The sequence below is a fragment of the Mercenaria mercenaria genome, unplaced genomic scaffold (assembly GCF_021730395.1).
Source record: "Mercenaria mercenaria strain notata unplaced genomic scaffold, MADL_Memer_1 contig_1716, whole genome shotgun sequence".
NCBI classification, from domain to species: Eukaryota; Metazoa; Mollusca; class Bivalvia; order Venerida; family Veneridae; genus Mercenaria; species Mercenaria mercenaria.
This window is the reverse complement of record NW_026459717.1, coordinates 1-19,533: the sequence shown is the minus strand read 5'-3', so window position 1 is coordinate 19,533 and position 19,533 is coordinate 1. Positions and strand designations below refer to the sequence as shown.

General features: G+C 35.5%; 1 long non-coding RNA gene across 1 annotated transcript in view; it reads right to left on the bottom strand.

Moving 5' to 3' along the window:
* The window catches only part of LOC128551802 (uncharacterized), a 71,786-nt gene extending 53,968 nt beyond the window's left edge, over window positions 1-17,818 (bottom strand). The window contains exons 1-2 of the long non-coding RNA XR_008368890.1: window positions 17,722-17,818; window positions 6,461-6,597 (exon numbers count right to left, since the gene is read on the bottom strand). This is a non-coding gene — a long non-coding RNA (uncharacterized LOC128551802). The remainder of the gene's footprint in view (window positions 1-6,460; window positions 6,598-17,721) is intronic.
* Window positions 17,819-19,533: the final 1,715 nt, after the last annotated feature.

Genomic DNA, 19,533 nt, shown 5'->3' with positions numbered 1-19,533 from the left:
AATGGCGTAAGAACCACAAGGTCCCTATGTCTAAGTTGAAGTTCACACTTACGGGTCAAAAGTCAGATAAAAGAATGACTTTTGTCTGGAGCATTTCTTTTTGATGTCCTAAGAGGGATTTTTGATGTAAGTTGGCACCAAATTGTTCTCATCATCCCATCATCATGCGACTGGAGTGTCATGCATAAGATCCTAGAATTACTAGAATTACTTCCCTTTGTTGTTACTATAAATAAAGCTTATATTTGTAACTTTTTCTTATGGTTTTAGGAAAAAATGAAGACCACACCATTTTGTAAGTACCAGCATGTTACACAACTCCAATTTTCAGTGTATTTTGACATACCTCTGTCTAGTGCGGATTTAAAAAAAAAAAAAATTTAATTAATTTTTTTGTTTTTGTTATTTAATTTTATAACGTTCCTTTGTTGTTACGGTAAATAACTTATATTGTAACTTTTTGCAATCTCTTTTATTTGGCATAAATGTTTGCCTCAATGCGACAAGGAGTGGTCATGCACAACTCCTGTCCTTTGACAGCTGACGGGCTTGACATATTTTTCGTGAAGATTTTACAGAGAATGTTCTGTTTAGGGCCCCATTTAGTAAGCTTGTCTGTCTTTCATTCAGTAAGGTTTTATGGTTCCAATGAATAACTCCTGAAAAGCTTTACCGATTTAATATTTTTTTTTTGGTACATAGTTACAGGTCAAGTTCAACTTGGGGTCAGTAGGGGTCAAAGGTCAAGATAAGTGCAACCTTTGGCCTGGGGAGCATAGCTTTGTAAACATCAGTGGTAACATGATAAAATCCAGGTTGTTTTGAATTTGAGGTCATAGATTAAAGTTCAAGTCACAACAGTTACCTGACAGTTAACCGTTTCCGAATGATAACTGAGACCTTGATCCTATGATGATAAAGTTTGGTACACAAGTGTTCAACACCAAACATCATTAAATACAGTCAAGTTTTACTTGTGGGTCATAGGTCAAGGTAACAATAAGTCAAAACAGTGAAATGTTTTTTCACAGATTATACCTTGATAATTGCTTGAGTCCTATGATCATAAAATTGTAGGGAGATTGATTCTGACCACAGGTTGACCCCTAGTGATGTTGAGTTCAGTAGGTCAACAGGTCAAGGTCACAACTGACCCGTCTTTAAATGATGCAAACGGAGGTCACCTGGGGTCTTCCCCTCCACTATTAAAACTGGAAAGTCGCCATAATGACCTATCCTGTGTCGTGGTGATGTTAAGTTCAACAATAGATAACGGTTCTTTAAAACGGTTTTTGGACAAATAACTTTAGATGCTTTTATTTTTTGGATGAGCAACACAAAATTTAATTAACAGGTTGGTCTTGACCAGCAGATTCCTGTATGGATTTAGAGGTTCCAAAGGTCATTAGTGACCCTGAACATTTAAACCTTTTCCATCACAACAGCTTATTACACTTGAGGCGGAGGAGCATGACACTATGGAGATTGAATTTGAGTCATTAGGGTATATGGTCAACACGAAAATGCTGCTTGATATTGGCTTAGTTCATCAGTGATAAGGCCAATATTGTAGGGGTATATTCGTCATTCCGTGACAACTCTAACAAGTTTACTCACCTATGCACAAAGTGCTCAAGTGAGTGCCGCCCTTTGTCCTTCCGTCGTCAAAAATTTGACTGTGAAACCCTCTAGAGGTTCACAATTTTGACCTATCTTTATGGAAAATTGTCGAATGTTACCCATCAATAAAATCTTGTGACACATTTGCTGTTGGGGGTTTTTCTTGGATCAAAAAAACTAGGGTCAAAACCAAGTCAAAATCAAAGGAACAGCGTGTTAACAACAAACACCGTAGAGGTCAACATTTGAGACTATATCTTCATGAAACTTGGTCAAATGTTTAAATCTTTATGATCTCAAGTCCATTCTGAAATCTGGGTTATGTAGGTCAAAAACTAGGTCAGGTCAAATCGAATGAAAAGCTAGTTGACAAAACCACCCTATAAGCCAAATTTATGAATGACCGTCATCTAATGAAACTACTTTGGTCAAAGTTTAATCTTAATTATCCATAATCAGATTCAAATCTGGGTCAATGGGTCAAAAACTAGGTCAAACACCAGGTTACTCAAGGGAAAAGCTTGTTAACACTCTGAGGTCCCAAATTGTTTGACCCTTCTTACTGAAAACTTGGTCAAAATGTTATCCGCAATAAAATCTTGGACCAAGTTTGTCTTTGATGGGATTCGTCTAGAGTCCAAAACAATAGGTCACCCAGGTCAAATCAAAGTAAAGCTTGTTAACACTGTAGTTGCCACATTTAATCTATGACCATATCTTACTGAAACTTTTTGTCAAATTTTAATCTTGATGATCTATAGGTAGGCCAAGTTTAAAATCTAGTTCAAGTGGGATTAAAAATTAGGTCCTAGGTCAAATCAAAGGAACAGACAGCTTGTAACCCTTGCCAGATTCCACATTTATGATGCATCTTCCATGAAACTTACTAATTACGAAGATGTTGAATCTTTGAATGATCTTTCAGTCAAGTTTGAATCTGGGTCATGTGGGGTCAAAAACTCGAGGTCACCACGTCACATCAAAGGAAAAGCCTAGTAAACCTCTTAGAGGCTACATTTATTTATCATCAGTCTTAATGTCACTTGGTCAGATGTTTATCTTGATGATCTTTATGTCAATTGTCAGGGCGAGTGATACACAGACCATCATAGCTCCTCTTGTTTATTATATTTGTTCTTGTTGTAAGTAAATGTACATTTTTAGAATACAGATTCCAGCAAGTCCATTTTCTTTATTTGACAATACTTATTTTATTATCAAAGCCTGACAAAGCAGCCAGTACGTTATTAAAGTGTTATTCGCAGTTCAGCTATATTTCATGTATGGATAAAAACAAGTTCTGTGATCTGTGATCATTATAAATGTGTATACAGATAAAACTTAAACATGTGAACAGTTTATTCAATAAATAAAGTGTAATGCAAGTCTTTGTGATGTGTATATAAAAACAAATTAGGATTTGTTTTACGAGTAATTTCAGAATTACAATTAACACAAAATAGAAAAAACCAAGCCTGCACAAGAAGGCTAATATGTCTCCCTAGACTGAGCTCTTAACCTGCGTGGTGCAAATAGATTGTTAATGTGTGTGTCAGTTAAGTCTTGCTAACAGTGAGTTGCAATCTAGTAACTTTTCAGTTTGTACGATTTTTAGCTCACCTGAGCACAGTGTGAGCTGTTGTGATCACCTTAAGTCTGTCATTGTGCTTCTCAACAATTTGCCTGTTATTAAACACCCTAGTAGACAGTTTTTTGAAATGTTAAAGGGATGAGTTGAAGTCTGATCGATTCCCGATTGAGGCAGTGCCTTATTTCATATTAGTACCCTATATAGTTAACACTAGAAACTTCTAAGGGCCATAACTCTGGTGTTACTTGGGCAATCTGACTGAAACTTGACGGGCCGCAAGAACTCATAGTGGTGAACATCTATATGAAGTTTTAAATAAATATTCCCAATCATTTCCTAGATATGGCTCCGGACGGACGGAAAGACGGACGGAAGGACGGACAACGCCAAAACTATATCCCTCCGACTATCGTCGGGGGATAATAAAATCATAAATGAAACCACTATCGTGCAGACAAGAAATTTTTGACGGACGCACGGACGGACGCACACAAGGACGGACGACCGGTGAACACAAAAGCTCACCTTGTCACTATGTGACAGGTGAGCTAAAAATGAAAACTGAGGGACAGTTATCAATTTAACAGTTTACTAAGAGAAGCAGCAACCTCTTCAGTGACCCAGACTTAATTATCATTGCAGCCACACAAAATAACTTTGTTGGTCAATAATGGGGAACATGTTCTAAGAACAAACAACAATCAATAGGACTTTTGAACTATAATTTGTACACAATGAAAACAGTTGCCAGAAAGACTTGAAGCAGAAGAGAAAATCAAGCATATCTCTATCACACAGTAAGATTCTTGATCAGATTCAATATTTTCAGTTATAATAATAATTGAACATCAGTTTCATGTCAGTAATCAATACTTTTGTCTCAAGAGGGACTGCTATCAGAGAGCCTAGCATCATCAACATGGAAAATGGAAAATGAAGTCAAATTACAGTTTGATCAATGTAATCTGTAACAGTCTTCTTTTTGTACAACTTAGAGTCTAAATTTAGGTCTTAAATCTTAAGTCTGAATTTTTAAGTAATTCAGGTGTCAAAACTGTCAAAATATACAATCAAAAATACTTCAAAAGTTTTTTTCTTTTTTTTTAACAATAAATTAAGAATTAATCCAGATATTTTGAAAATGTAAAAGAATGAAGTTCCCCACCCACCAAACTTCTTTAAATAGAATGATGTATAATATCAGTAGTATTATTTGACATTTAAAGAGAAATCAAGGAAAAAAAAGACTTGTTATGGAAAGATGGAATGGAACAACACTCCCCTGATATGGCGTTGGTGAATAAGTACTCATGTGGTCTACTCTGCCTTTGGTCACTGTTATGGTAAATAATGTATATGCAATTTTAAAAATTAAAACAATGAAATGGGAGACATTATATTTTCATCATTCTGTTAAAACAACCTATTGAGCTGACATAAATGAAGGGACTTTAGTACAAAAGGGGAGGTTATAATAGAAAGATTTTTTTACATTCCTTTTAATACACGAGTGGCGCATGCTCACAACAGCAAATTACTTTTGACTTCTAAAACACTCTACTTACTGGGCAGGCTACTTGTCAATTTCCTCACTTTCAAATAATTCATTGACCATATCTCAAAGCAGTTATCAAACTTGCCAGACCAAGATAATATGCCTATACACATTCTGACTAAGTTTGGTGAACACTGGATACAAATTGCTTATATTATTAAGTGCATGGACATGTCAATGTTTACAGTTTAAAGTAATTCAAGGGCCATAACTCAAGAGTGTCTGCGAGTATCTGGCTGGTTATCAAGCTTGTCTTGAGATATTATGTCCATTAATATTGTGAGTAGGAATGGTGAAAAATGGATAAGAGCTACTCTATGATAAAGGGCCTTATTCTGATGCTTTTGGGACAATCTGGCAGCCATGATACTATACCAAGAAATTATTGTACCCAGTTTGGTGAACACTGGATAAAAACTAATATCAAGTTAAGAGATGGGACAACATCAATTTTCAAAATTGTTGGTACAAGGGCTATAACTCCACAGCTTCAGAGACAATCCATCTGGTTATTGAACTTGTCCAAGATATTATGCCTATAAACATTTTTTTCCAATTTTGGTGTCTGGACAAAAACTGTGCAAGTGAGGGAGTGGACAACTTTAGTAAAGACACTGCCCACCCACTTACTGCAGGTGGTTACATCATTAGTTCAATTTCAAGGGCATATAAAAATGAAAAATTGAGTACAAAAAGGGAAACGATCTTATGGTAGAGTATGGTTCTGTTGTTGTGTATTTCTTCCCACTGCAACCTTTAAAAGAGACATGTTCCCTTAAGTAACAAATGGAAAATACAGATAAAAATCAGAATAGTAAAATGGTTAAGCATACAAATGGTAACAGCAAAAAAAACTATTATAAATCTCGAGTTATTGTTCTTGCCCTGAGCAGTTCCTCTAATTGCCATCTGTCTGTTCAGAACTTCTGGTGTTATACCTCTGACAAATAGGTGACAGAGGTGCAGATGGATGGAAGGATGTGTTGACAGACAAAACAACAGCTATATATAAGTTCCTTCCTTTGTCTTACTGTAAATCTCCAGCCATATCGTAACTTCCTACTTACACTATGACTTCCTTTTCTCAGCAGGCCCTGTTTTCTGGATTTAACAGGTGCACTAATCCGCAAAATTTATTCAGAAGAGTCAAAAATCTAATTGATTTTAATTGTAAATTTTTTGAGTACATAAATTCAAGTCACCTTGTTACAGCATTTTTTAGCTGAATTCAAATTACTTTTAAAGATTTCACAGTAAACAAGCTATCCTTGATTTTGACATGCATATCTGCAATAATATACACCTAGGCAATGAAAATGTAGTATTGTGCATTTTAATCGACCTGGCGGGGCGGGGTTTTGCAACGGTCCACTGCATTGTGCAGGATATGTAGTATATTCGGCAACCTGACTTCTTATTCACTGGCCATCTACATTACAGTGTAACCACTGCAGCTCTACCTATTTTGCTCGTTTTTTGAGATTACCATTACAGATTAACTCCGCCCCGCCAGGTCAAATAAAATGCTCTATAGCTAGTTGGAAGTTTAATCCATTTGTTCTAGATTTTATCATCTCCAGCACAGTTATTGTCCTCTTAATGCGCTGATTTTCTACCAATACCACAAATAATTCAACACCCACACAATGGCAGAGCTAAGCAACTTCATCACTTCAAATCATATATAATCTTACCTTCCTAGCAAATATCCAGTTTCAAACTAGGATATAAGATCCTATATATGTATCTATATGGTAAAAGCGAGTTCGACCTCTTCAAACTCTAATTACAACAATCCTTAATAACATCAGTATTCACTTCACATCATTTCCTGAAAAATAAAAAGCAGTGATAGTAATACACAGTACAAACAGTGGTGTATATACAATTCTCAATTACACTGTGCACTTTCCTTCCTCATTAATTGTTTATGTAACTTAAATTAACAATGGTTTTTGTGGTCGTTCAGCTGCGTAGCTAGCTACTAGGCTTAACGGGCTGGTTTTGCACATGATTTTCAGATGCATTTTTTGAAAATATATCAAAATAAATTTTCATGGTCAAAAATTAAAAACACCCTGTATCTTAAAAGGCAACAATTTTGTTTGGTATGAAAAACAGATATGACCCCAGCAAAAAGGACTATTTGAGCCGTGCCATGAGAAAACCAACATAGTGGCTTTGCGACCAGCATGGATCCAGACCAGCCTGCGCATCTGCGCAGTCTGTTCAGGATCCATGCTGTTCGCTTTCAAAGCCTATTGCAATTAGAGATACTGTTAGTGAACAGCATGGATCCTGACCAGACTGCGTGGATGCGCAGGCTGGTCTGGATCCATGCTGGTCACAAAGCCACTATGTTGGGTTTTCCCATGGCACGGCTCATTTAAACAATCTGAACAAGAGCCATGTTACACATGGCTAATCCCCCCGCCGGGCATATTATAATTGAAGGCTAAAGTTCCTGGCAAGTTAGTGTCTGAAAGTATTAATTTTGGGGAAAGCTTTGAAGAACCGTTTAGTTGTGGTCCGCATCAGGGGTTTTAAAGATGTGGAAGAAAGAATAGTGAGGTGGTTTACTGCTACATTTTATTAATTTTCATGAAGAGTATAGCTATGATGTTTTTCTATATGGCTACTGTAAAAAGAAGGAATGGAAAGCTAACAGGGAACAAGAGTGCCAGAATGTCACAATATATGCCCGTCGCAGCAATTTCTTTACTCTAGCTGTATTTGCAAATGGAATGTTAATTTTGTGGTTGTTTAGTAATCATTGTAAGTCTTTTGTTTTTTTAAGTCCACAAAAAAACTCCTTACCAGGTAGAGATACCTTATATATAATAAAATACACCTAAAATTGGAGAGTAACATCTATGTTGTACCACAGAAAAGTGGTCTTGTTTTTTCCCTACGGTCAATTATAAAAATGTTACAATATAAGTTATTTATAGTAACAACTAAGGGAAGTTAATCTTAAAAATAAAAAAAAAAAAAAAAAAATTGCAAGTCCATACAAAAATCTTTATCAAGTTGGATATAGCATGCATGTTGTACTACAGAAAAGTGGTCTCGATTTTTCCCTATGACTAGTAATGAAAAAGTTACAATAAAAGCTATTTAAAGTAACAACAAAGGGAAGTAATTCTAAAGAAGGGAACTGCGCATGACACTTCGTCTCATGATGGTGTATAATTGTGTCAAGTTACATCAAAACCCCTTCATGCATGAAGAAGAAATGCTTCGAACAAAGTCATTCTTGTATCTGACCTTTGGCCTCTAAGTGTGACCTTGACCTTAGACCTAGTGACCTGGATCTTGCGCATGACACTCCGTCTCGTGGTGGTGAATATTGTGCCAAGTTATATCAAAATCCCTCTATGCATGAAGAAGAAATGCTCCGGACAAGGTTTTCATTCTTGTATCCTTTGACCTCTAAGTGTGACCTTGACCTTAGACCTAGGGACCTGGTTCATGCGCATGACACTTCGCCTCGTGGTGGTAAACATTTGTGCTAAGATATATCAAAATCCCTCCATGCATGAAGAAGATATGCTCCGGACAAATTTTTTAAAGAAAATATGATAAAGGGGAATAACTCAAAAATAGGCAAGGAAGAGTTATTGTTCTTGCACATTGCACTTCCTCCCAATGTGTTCTATCAGTGTATGAAGTTTGAAGAAAATCCCTCCAGTACTTTTGGAGTTATGCTCCGGACAAAGATCGTTGCGGACGGACGGACAGACGGACGGACGGACAGCATTTTTAATATCCCCTTCGCCTTTGGCGGGGGATAAAAAAGGACCATTCAAGCAAACAACTGGCTAAGTCTGGCACACATAAATCAAGCAGTTCCTGGGTGGAACTTGTTTAAGGGTGCTTTTTAAGTATCCTTAAATGCAGTCAAACAGAACTACTGAAAATTTTCCATCTAAGGATCTAAGGATGCTACACATCAATTTTGGTAGAGAAAGATTTTGCTGGCTATGAGAATAATAATTATTTTCAGTACTTAATTTCTTTTGCTTCATTTAAATTTCATTTTCTTCACGCAGAATTTGGTGGCATTTAGTTATTTGAGGTTTGCTTCTTGGAAGAGAAAGTTCAGTTAATTTTCAATATGGGTAAAGAGAGATCGTTGGTACATTATGATTTAATAAAAAAATTCACATGTAAGTGATATATTACGATCAATGAATGTCTGTTTATCTACTTAAGATCTCCTTTAAGTGCATGATGATGCAATGGACATTAAACTGTGTGATGCATAATATGCTGAACTTTTCATTGAAAAGGTGCATAACGATATGCAGAACATTGCATTATGGCGATTAAGAAATGACAACATTGGTTACTACTATGCATTTTAAATCAGTTAGGCCTCACCAAATTAAAAAGTTGTTCATCGGATTTGCCACTCGTATATTTTCAGAAACACAAAAAAAATTTTGTTTTTTGTTTTTGGCTTGCGCTCGCCCCATTGAAAAAAATCAATCCAAAATTTTTTGATGCGCTACTTTTTACGGACGTAAAAGTGTATAAATGCGTTTAATTCCAATCCCAGATTGTTCTCAAATGGATTTTAATCAAAATAAATACATACTACGCACACATCGTCTATAACAAATCATAACACTTATATTTAGTTGCATTAAAGTTATTTCCCCTTTATGCAGTTACGCCATTTTCTTCAAATGTTTATCAAATTACATGCTACAAAAATCGATTTATTTCATTGAAAACTGGATAAAGAAAAACATACTAATTTATTTGATAACATCAATCTACATTATTTTGGTAAGGGTAAATACTTATTGATGCATGTCACTTATCTGTTTTCTGTTTTTCCTGTCCAAATGATCAGCATTTGCATACGAAAGTTGGTGGGGTAAGGAATTTACATTATGAGTTGTTTTCAGAACATTTCCGATTTTTCAAATTTTCCAATCATTTAGCAGACTAATGTTAATGCATGTTAATCTCCATTTAGACCTTAATTGAGACTTTGTTTCAACAAATTTAATATGTTATGAAAGTTTAAAGTTAGAAAAAAAGCTGTACATAAGACATCATGCTTGACTTTTCTGAATCAGAGCTTTGCCAGTAAAAGGGGCATAACAGTCGGAAGCTTTGGAAATACAGAGCTATTGGTCATTATATAAAACTTAATCAAAAATATTCTATGTTAAATAGGGGCATTACTCTGTCTAGATTCAGACTTAAAGAGTATTGTTTCTCCTGGTGTAGACTTTGACAGTAAATAACTGTTCTAAGTTACAAATCAGAAGCTTTAATAGATCTAGTAACACTCACACAGATATTTGAAAACTTTGTAAAGTCAGCTAAGAATGCTACATTTTCATAGCAGTAAATATTCAAGTCACATATGTATGTGATAAGTATGGTGTAAGGTTATGCATTGTTGTTTATTACATATTTTCTAACAGCATTTTCAAAAGCATGCATTATTTGATTACAGTGTACTGTATGACAATGTTATTACCTTTTTTTCATGAGTTCGCTTTGTTGTGCATCTGTAGATCAGATTTTCTCAATCCCCGGGGACTTACTTTTTAATTTAAAAGGGCTATACATTCTATTTTAAGGTTTTTATTTGTCAGTTGAAAGCCAAATGAAGACAAATATATTTCTTCGCTCGCTCCTGATTTTCTCAAAACCCCCCAAAAAATATTTAAATTATTTTTTCGCTCGCCGCCTCAATTTTTTCAGAAAAAAATCCGATGAACAACTTATCAATTTGGTGTGGCCTTATATTTGTTTTTGATGTAATTGTATTACCGTAGATACCCATGTATAATGTGCACCTGTGTATAATGTGCACCCCCTATTTTTGGTCAATTCTGAGGTAGATTGAAAACGAAAGTAGGATTTACATCAACACCAGTAATAAATTACCTCCGCAACGGCGAGTGGAATCAGTCTTACTGTACATCTATTTTTTGTTTTCAAGAAGATATCGTTATTTTTAAAATTTAAATATTTCTTATGAATATTAAATAGAAAGCAATAGTTTTAAATATCTTGGAATGGCATCCTTCAAAATGACATCAACTTCTTAATTCAAACTGATAACAAAATGTGTGATCATCCTTTGTTACGATCTATAAAACTTCATAATCTAGATCAAATAGCCATTAATTATCAGTAATTAGTGTGACGCCTAGTGTCAGTATTTGTTGTTCACAGTTTGATCTCGGTTAAAGATAATAGTCAATCTTTTATTAGTATTATAATACTTATAATTTTTGACATTTCTTTCTTCAAAATACAATTGAATTTATATAAAATAAATTTTGTTCAAGGAAAAATAAAGTACTATTATCTAATACCTTTTACCAACAGTTGTCCTGTGTCGTATAAAGATAATACGAAACGTAACGGCAATCGTAGTTTTTAGCCTACAAAATTAGTGCGTAGAATAGTTTCCCTTTACGAAAATGGCAATAATCGTAAACAAACTTGTTTTGAAGCTGGAAAATTGTATATACCTGTGTATAATGCGCACCCATGATTCGGGGTGGTCATGAGTATCTACGGTATGTTTAGGTCTAAAATAAAAATTCTTTGTTTCCGGTAACATGCTCAAAAAAATTAGGGTAGGTAGGTCGGAAAATTATTTTTTTTTTGGAATTTTTTTTTATTAAGGCAGACTTTTCGGAAATTATTTTTTTGTCAAAAAATGATTACAGATAAGGGGGTTACGCCTTTAGAGCATCAGTAAGTTGATTTCTAACATCACTGGCCATGTTTAGTGCATAAAAAGTGCAGTTTTGCATCTTTTTGTTAAAAAGTTGAAAAAAATATTCTCCAAGGCCATAATTTAAAACATTTAGGGTCGGGCCAAAAATTTAGGGTAGGTCGGGATACCGGAAACAAACATTATTTTTTTTACGCCTTATGCTGCTATAATATGGATGAATATAACTAGCTCAATTTTGTCTTGTCTTTTGTTGTTGTTTTTCAAGTTTAGCATATGACTGTTTTATTTTCGGACGAACAAAGTGCGGGAGAAAGTAAGTCTGCTTGTTTGTTTTGGGTTTAACGCCGTTTTCCAACAGTATTTCAGTCATGTAACGACGGGCAGTTAACCTAACCAGTGTTCATGGACTCTGTACCAGTACAATCCTGTTCTCCATAAGTAACTGCCAACTTCCTCACAAGAATCAGAGGTGGAGGATGAATTATTTCAGACAAAATGTCTTCTATCAAATCATCATGGAGAGCATACGCCACGCCCGGGGATTGAACCCACGACACTGGGATACGTAGATTTGCTCTCTCCCTACTGAACTAAGCAGGCAGGCTTAGAAGAAAGTAAGAGACATCTAATGGTTTGTCTTTTTTTTTTAAGCTTCAGTCCTGTCCAAAAGAACCATTATAAACATGCATGCAAGTATTTTGATTTGTTCCAATCATGTTGGACCAGTTCTTTGCATTAGCATTTCTATTCTATATAAACTGTCTTATACATGCTTTTGTTAAAGAATCAAGACATTTACAAAAAGGTTAATTCTGCCGAATTGCTGCTCGGTTTTACTGATTTTCAGCAGATCTTACTTCCTCCATATATTTCAATAACTGGCTATGTTCCAGATTTTTCTTTCAGAATTTTTAGCATGCAATCACATAATTTAGCTTCCTACTAAAACCTGTTCCTATCTCCAGAGACTTGTAATTCTATATTTCCTATAAAGCAATGCTCCATAAAGGCATTACTTACATTGGCCCAATTTTCTATTTTACATGATTAATGGACCTCCTATGTGATATTTGTACAGATTATTCAGTTGTAATTCTAACTAGGGAAGCAAAGTAGTTATATTTCCATTCAAGAAAAATGGTACTAAATAAGATTTTTCATTAATCTGCCATGTTATAAATAATGATCAGTCTTAAAAATCAAAGAATGTGGGTAAAATTAATCAGATTTTTTGAAAATCAGCCAAAACAAGGTCAGACAAACAAAATATCTTGAATGTAACATTTTTGCATCTTTCTCCATGCTTTTTAATTTACCATCATTTTCTATATATTCAGAAAAAATTCTTTCAAAATAATAACTGTTGTCATAATGACACTCTTAATACTGCTTCTTAACAACAGCTACTATGCAGAGAGACTGAGCTGCAAATTTTACTTGACTTCCTGATCCCCAAAGCCACTGACATTTTTCAAACTGATTGGACAGGAAACTGTTTATAGCTTTTTTTATCAATTGCCTCCTTGCAAACATTCCTGCCATGTCCTAGGAAATCTTTCTATCATATACTTTATTCCTCCATCTTTCTGTCACATAACTTCATCTTCAATCTACTCATTACATACCTTCTCTGCTGTTTCTGCCATCATTCTGTGGCAAACATTTCTTCCTTCTGTCTTGCTGTCACATAACTCTCTGCTTTTTTCCATCTTCCTGTCATACAACTTCCCTCTTCATCCTCCCATCTTTCTGTCACATCTTTGCTATTTCCTCCATCTTTCTGTCACATAACTTCTCTTTTCCTCCATCTATCTTTTTGTCACATACTGTCTCTGCTATTTCCACATACCTTCTCTGCTATTTCCTCCATCTTTCTGTCATATACCTTCTCTGTTCCTCCTTCTATCTTTCAGTCACATACCTTCTCTGCTATTTCCTCCATCTTTCAGTCACATACCTTCTCTGCCATTTCCTCCATCTTTCTGTCACATACCTTTTCTTTTTCTCCTTCTATCTTTTTGTCACATACCTTCTCTGTTCTTCATTTTATCTTTTTTGTCAAATACAATTTCTGTTCTTTCTCCACATAACTTCTCTGTTCCTCCTTTCATCTTTCTGTCATATACCTTGCTTGTTCTTCCTTCCATCTATCTGCCACATACATTCTTAAGGGTCTGTTCTTTCTTCCATCTTTCTGTCACATACCTTCTCTGTTTTCTTCTATTTTTCTGTCACATACCTTCTCTGCTATATGTTTCCTGTTCTTATTTCCATCTTTCTGTCACATATAATCTCTGTTCTTACTTCCATATTTCTGTTACATAGAATTACTTTAAGGTTTCTGGCATAGGGTTACTTTCCAAATAGCCATTAAGGGAAAACTAGCACCTCCCTTCTCCTCCCGCTCCCCATTGGTGGCCATGTTTTTTTAATAAAAAAGAATTCCTTGAAAGAATATGGTACAGTGTCCCATAAGGCACATTGTTGTGAAATTATTTTGAAATCTGGTCAGCAGTTTCAGAGAAGAGTTTCAAATTTTACATGAAGCCATATTGGGAAAACTGGCCATGTAACAAAATGATTTTGAAGGAATTAGTAGAGGGTCACCAAATAATCATTTCTATAGAATTATGTTCAAATCGAGCTTGCAGTTTCAGTGAAGAAGATAGCCATATAGGGAAAACAAGCACCCCCCACAATTTTAACAAAAAGAATAATTTGAAGGATTTTGGCACAGGGTACATTGCTATGAAATTAGGCCAGCAGTTACAGAGAAGAAGATTGTCAATGTTTATTATATAGACATACTGGGGAAACTAGCTCTGTCATGCTAGCAGCCATGTTTTTTTTAAAAAATGATTTCTGTTTAAACATTGCACTGACAGTTAAAGGTCATATGGAGACTTTTCAGATCTGATGGGGGAGGAAGACCCCAGATGCCCCTACATGCATTATTTCATCATAAGTGGGCACCTGGGTAGAACCACCAACCTTCTGTAAGCCAGCTGGATGGCCCCGAGCCAGGCTCAAACCTATATTGGAGAGGGGCAAGTGATTTGAAGTAAGTGACCTTAACCACTCAGCAAGGGAGGCCCCCTTTTAAATGATAAAGAATCATTTGAAGGAATGTGGTTGAGGGTCCAAAGAACATTTCTGTTAAATTGTTTCTTAATCCGGCCACTGTTTCTGAGAAGTTTTACCTTGGCAAACAGAATTCTCCATAAATGACCAAAATTTGAAGGAATCTGACAGGGGAACACACAAGGAACATTACAGTAACTGTGAAGTTTGGCTGAAATTGGCTTGGAGGTTTAGGATGAGATGTTCTTTAAACAAACTGCTGATGATGGAAGAACAGGGACATTCAAAGATTCTAAAAGCAGGTCATGAGCAACATGCTTTGGTGAGCTGAAACATTGTGTGAGTTCAGGGTTGTTATGTGGGTGGATGCTTAAAGGAATTTGACAACGGGTTACCTGAAGAATATTATTTTGAATTCCAACCAGCAGTTTCAGAAGATTTTTAAAGTCTTCTATACAGCTATATATAGAAAGTAAGCTTTTCCCTCGGAGAGCAATGTCTTTTAACAAATCAACAAGGCCTGAAGAAATTTGGTAGTTTGTCACCTAAGGAACACTCCTGTGAAAGTATTTTGAAATCAGACCTGTGGTTTAAAAGTAGAAGATTTTTAAAGGTTTCCATACAGCCAGATAGAGAAAACTAGGCCAGCCACCATGTTATTTAGGAAACAAGCAAATTCGATGAATTGGTATCCCCCGCGGAAAGGGTTTGTGGTGAGGAAGGGCAAAAAATATATCCGGCAAAAAGTTAAGGATGTTAATAAGAAGCAAATAATTTCATTAGTCAAAATCAATTTAACAGAAAACAAATGTTTAATTAAAGAGTACATAATAAATGTATGATACTTTGATCCTGACTAAAGAATTTATTTTGAATGGGATATGCTTACTGTAATAAGCTTAGCTTTTAAAATTAAATGCAGTTAATTGAAATGTGAGCTTGAAGTTTAACTGGAACGAAATATTGTCTTTGAGTGGTTTGGCACCAGGTGTTGCTGTTTAACATGTACATTAAATTTGTACATAAAAGAACAGAATGTCCTTAAGAGAATTAACACAGGTAAGATATCTTGAACATGGCTGAGGGCAAGGTTTGTGCAGTCACAACTTAACATGTTGAAGGTTTGAACATTTAAAAAAAAAAAAAAAAAAGGAATGGAAATATATATAATTATGTATATATTTATTTTTTTAATGGGTAGGGGTGCGGGGGAACAGGAGAGGAAACAAAATTTCACATGTTGATTATAAATATTGATGGAAAATTAAAAATGAAAAAAAAAAAAGGGTAGAAGGGTGAAGTTGGGGGTGGGCAGAGGATGCACGATCAGTGGTGGGCATGACTGGGTGGAGGAGTGAGGTGGGGGGATTGGTACAACTTGCATGTTGATAAATAATCATGGAAGGTTTGAAAAAAAATCTAAAATAAGAAATGAATTTTTTTTTTTTTTTTTTTTTTTTGGTGGGGGGTGGGGGGCAGGGGTGTTGGGAGGGGGAGGGGGTGTGACCAAGGCAAGTGGGTGACCAGGTGTGGGTGTGCAACTTCACATGTTTATAATAAATGTTCACAGAAAAGAATGAAAGAAATTTAATGAAATTCTGCCAAATGGTAAGTTTGTTATGTACAAATATGTGGATTTTTAGACAATTAAAGGGTAATAACTCTGGTGTTACCTGGGCAATCTGTCTGAAACTTGATGGGCCCATAACCTCAGAGTGGTGAACATGTATATGAAGTTTGTTTGAAAAAAATCTAAAATAAGTAATGATTTTTTTTTTTTTGGGGGGGGGGGGGGGGGGGGGGGGGGGGGGGGTTGGGGGGATTGGGAGGGGTGTGATCAAGGTATCGAGGTGACCTGGTGTGGGTACACAACTTCACATGTTTACAATAAATGTTCATGGAAAAGAATTTAAGAAATTTAATGAAATTCTACCAAATGGTAAGTTTGTTATGTACAAATATGTGGATTTTTATACAATTAAAGGGCAATAACTCTTAATTTACAAATAAATCCAAACGAAATTGTGTGTACACAACCACATTATGGTGACCTAAATTCTGTTTAAGTTTCATAGTTCTAGGTCAAATATATCAAAAGTTATGATGCAGAAATTACCATATTTATAGTACCCTATATAGTTAACACTAGAAACTTCTAAGGGCCATAACTCTGGTGTTACTTGGGCAATCTGACTTAAACTTGACAGGCCGCAAGAACTCATAGTGGTGAACATAACATGTATATGAAGTTTTAAATAAATATTCCCAACCATTTCCTAGATATGGCTCCGGACAGACGGACGGAAAGACGGACGGACGGACAACGCCAAAACTATATCCCTCTGACTTTTGTCGGGGGATAACAATGATTTGTTGAAATTTGGCAGAAGCTCTCTTCAGGAACATTGATGTATTAGGTAAATGGTTTCAAAGGAAACATTTACAAACAATACCATTAGAGCATACAGAAAAAACATGTAGAGGCCATGTTTTTTTTTAAAAAGAAACAAAATAATAGAAGGAATTTGATAGAGGGTCACATTTGGAACACTGCAGTGAAATCATTTTGAACTCAAGCTAGCAGTTTCAGAAAACAAGATTTTCAAAGTTTTCCATTATAGTCATATAGGGAAAAGCCAGTCCTGGCCCTGGCATTCATGTTTGAATGTTTGAATGAATTTGGTAGAAATCCACCTAAGGAACATTGCTATGAAATATTTTGAAAACCAGGCCAGCAGTTGTAGAGGAGATTTTCAAATTGTTTTGTTTTGGTTGCTGTGGCAACCACAATCATGTGTGGTTGCTGTGGCAACCACAATCATGTACAGGTTAGACTTATTACAAAGGAATCTAGAAGGGGTCCACCAAAGAAGTATGCCTGTTTAGTTGAAATTGGCCTGGTGGTTTAGGATGAGATGCTCGAAGAAATTGTGGATGACTGACGGACAGACAGATTGACATCCACTGATCCTAAAAGCTTGCTATTAGCCCTTCATGCTCAGGTAAGCTAAAAAGCGAGCAATCAGGCAATCTTCTTCTGTCACAAAATGCAAGGAGTTATCTCCCTTTTTGTCCTTAAATTATCTGGTAATTTCCTGCTACCTGACTTAATACCTTAATTACTAATTAAAGTCAACAAAAGAAAAAAATCTCTACCTGCATGATACCTAAAATCCTGCCAAACACCTCAATTTTGCCATTAATCCAATGCCTATATAATTGGCTGTATTTCACCTTGGCATACCCATCAGCTGTGAATAAAAACAGAGACAGAATTAACCATGGTATTGATTTGATAGAAAGAACTCTCCAGCAGATATAAACACCATCAAATAGTCAGCAGGCTCCGTCATAAATCATTTAGCACTGCATCCAGCTGTAACTGCTTCACCAGGATTATTTCACCGAGAAAATCTCTATATTTAGATAAAAGGTTGCCATAGTTTTGCTTGATATTTGTGCAACAGAGAACATTTACTTAAAATGGAATAATAAATAACAACTGCCGGAGAACAAGTCAAAGATGTTTCCACAAATTACTTCTGATTTCCTGATTGTTTCAAGTGAAACTATCTAGTTAATGTGCAGCAGTAGCAATTTGTCCGAAGGACACAACTACCCACACTTTTAGATGCTGAGAAATGAGTGTTTTTTTATTTCCCACTACAGATGACAAGTTTCTGGCACAAGAACATTCTGTTATCACTTTACAGTCTATACAGGAAAATCAGAAATACTAGTAATTCAATTTGATCTCTATGACTTTGTGTGACCTTTGAGCTAGGAGTTTTAGTCATCATCTTCATGCCAAGTTGGTTGAATATCCACCCATGAATAGACCTAACAATAAAAATTATTAAATTTTTTCTTTACCTCCTAGTTTGACCTTGACCTAGGATCTGAGTCATGAACAGGATACCTTGTTTTATTTTGGTGACTGTTTGTGCTTTGTGCCAAGTTACTCAAATATCCATCAATGCACAAGACCGGACAGAAAAATTACTTAAAATTTTGACCTTTAAGAGTGACCCTGACCTTTAGATCCTGTACATGGAACATTGTCTTGTTTGATTAAATATATGTGCCAAATAGTTTGAATATACACCTATGCACAAAACTATAGACCAGATTCGAAAAATGATCTTTCTTTGACATCTAAAAATGATCATGACCTTTATGCTAAGTATTTGTGTCCTGCACATGACACATCTTACTACCTGATCATTTGTGCCAAATCAGTTTGAAATCTCTGGATACCTTGCACTACAAAGTTCTAGACTGTAGTCATCAGAAAAATAAAACATCTTTGATCTTAGACAAACAAACTGACAGAGGTAACAATATATGCCCACCCACTCCTATCAGTTCAAAAGAAACTCTGTCTTTTTTTTCAGCTCTGCAAAGAGAAACAATCTTCAAAACAAAAAAAAAAAGCCAGATAAGTTTTCAAGTTCAGCAGATTGAAACTTGTCAAATGTTAACAAGAATGCAGTCTGAGATAGCTATATCCTCTCAAGACCTTATTTATGACAAAAGTACCAGAAGGGAATAAATTAGTATTGAAACTCACTTTCACAGTCAGTGCCATCTAAACAATTTATCAGTAACTTCTATTCAGTGGTTACAAAGATATTGTACAGACAGAAATGTAGGGAAGTAAGTACAAAATGGGAGCTTGATTGAAAGTCATTTAGGATATAGTGATGGTTCTTGAACTCTACTCTCTTTTAACTACGATCTGCTATCATGTTAATTTTCTTAAAATTCTCTACATAATATTTGCAAATACAAGAGGGCCATGAAGGCCCTGCATCGCTCACCTGACCTATTGACCTAAAGATCATCAAGATTAATATTCTGACCAGGTTTCATTAAGATATGGTCATAAATGTGGTCTCTAAAGTGTTAACTAGCTTTTCCTTTGATTTGACCAAGTGACCTAGTTTTTGACCCCATATGACCCAGATT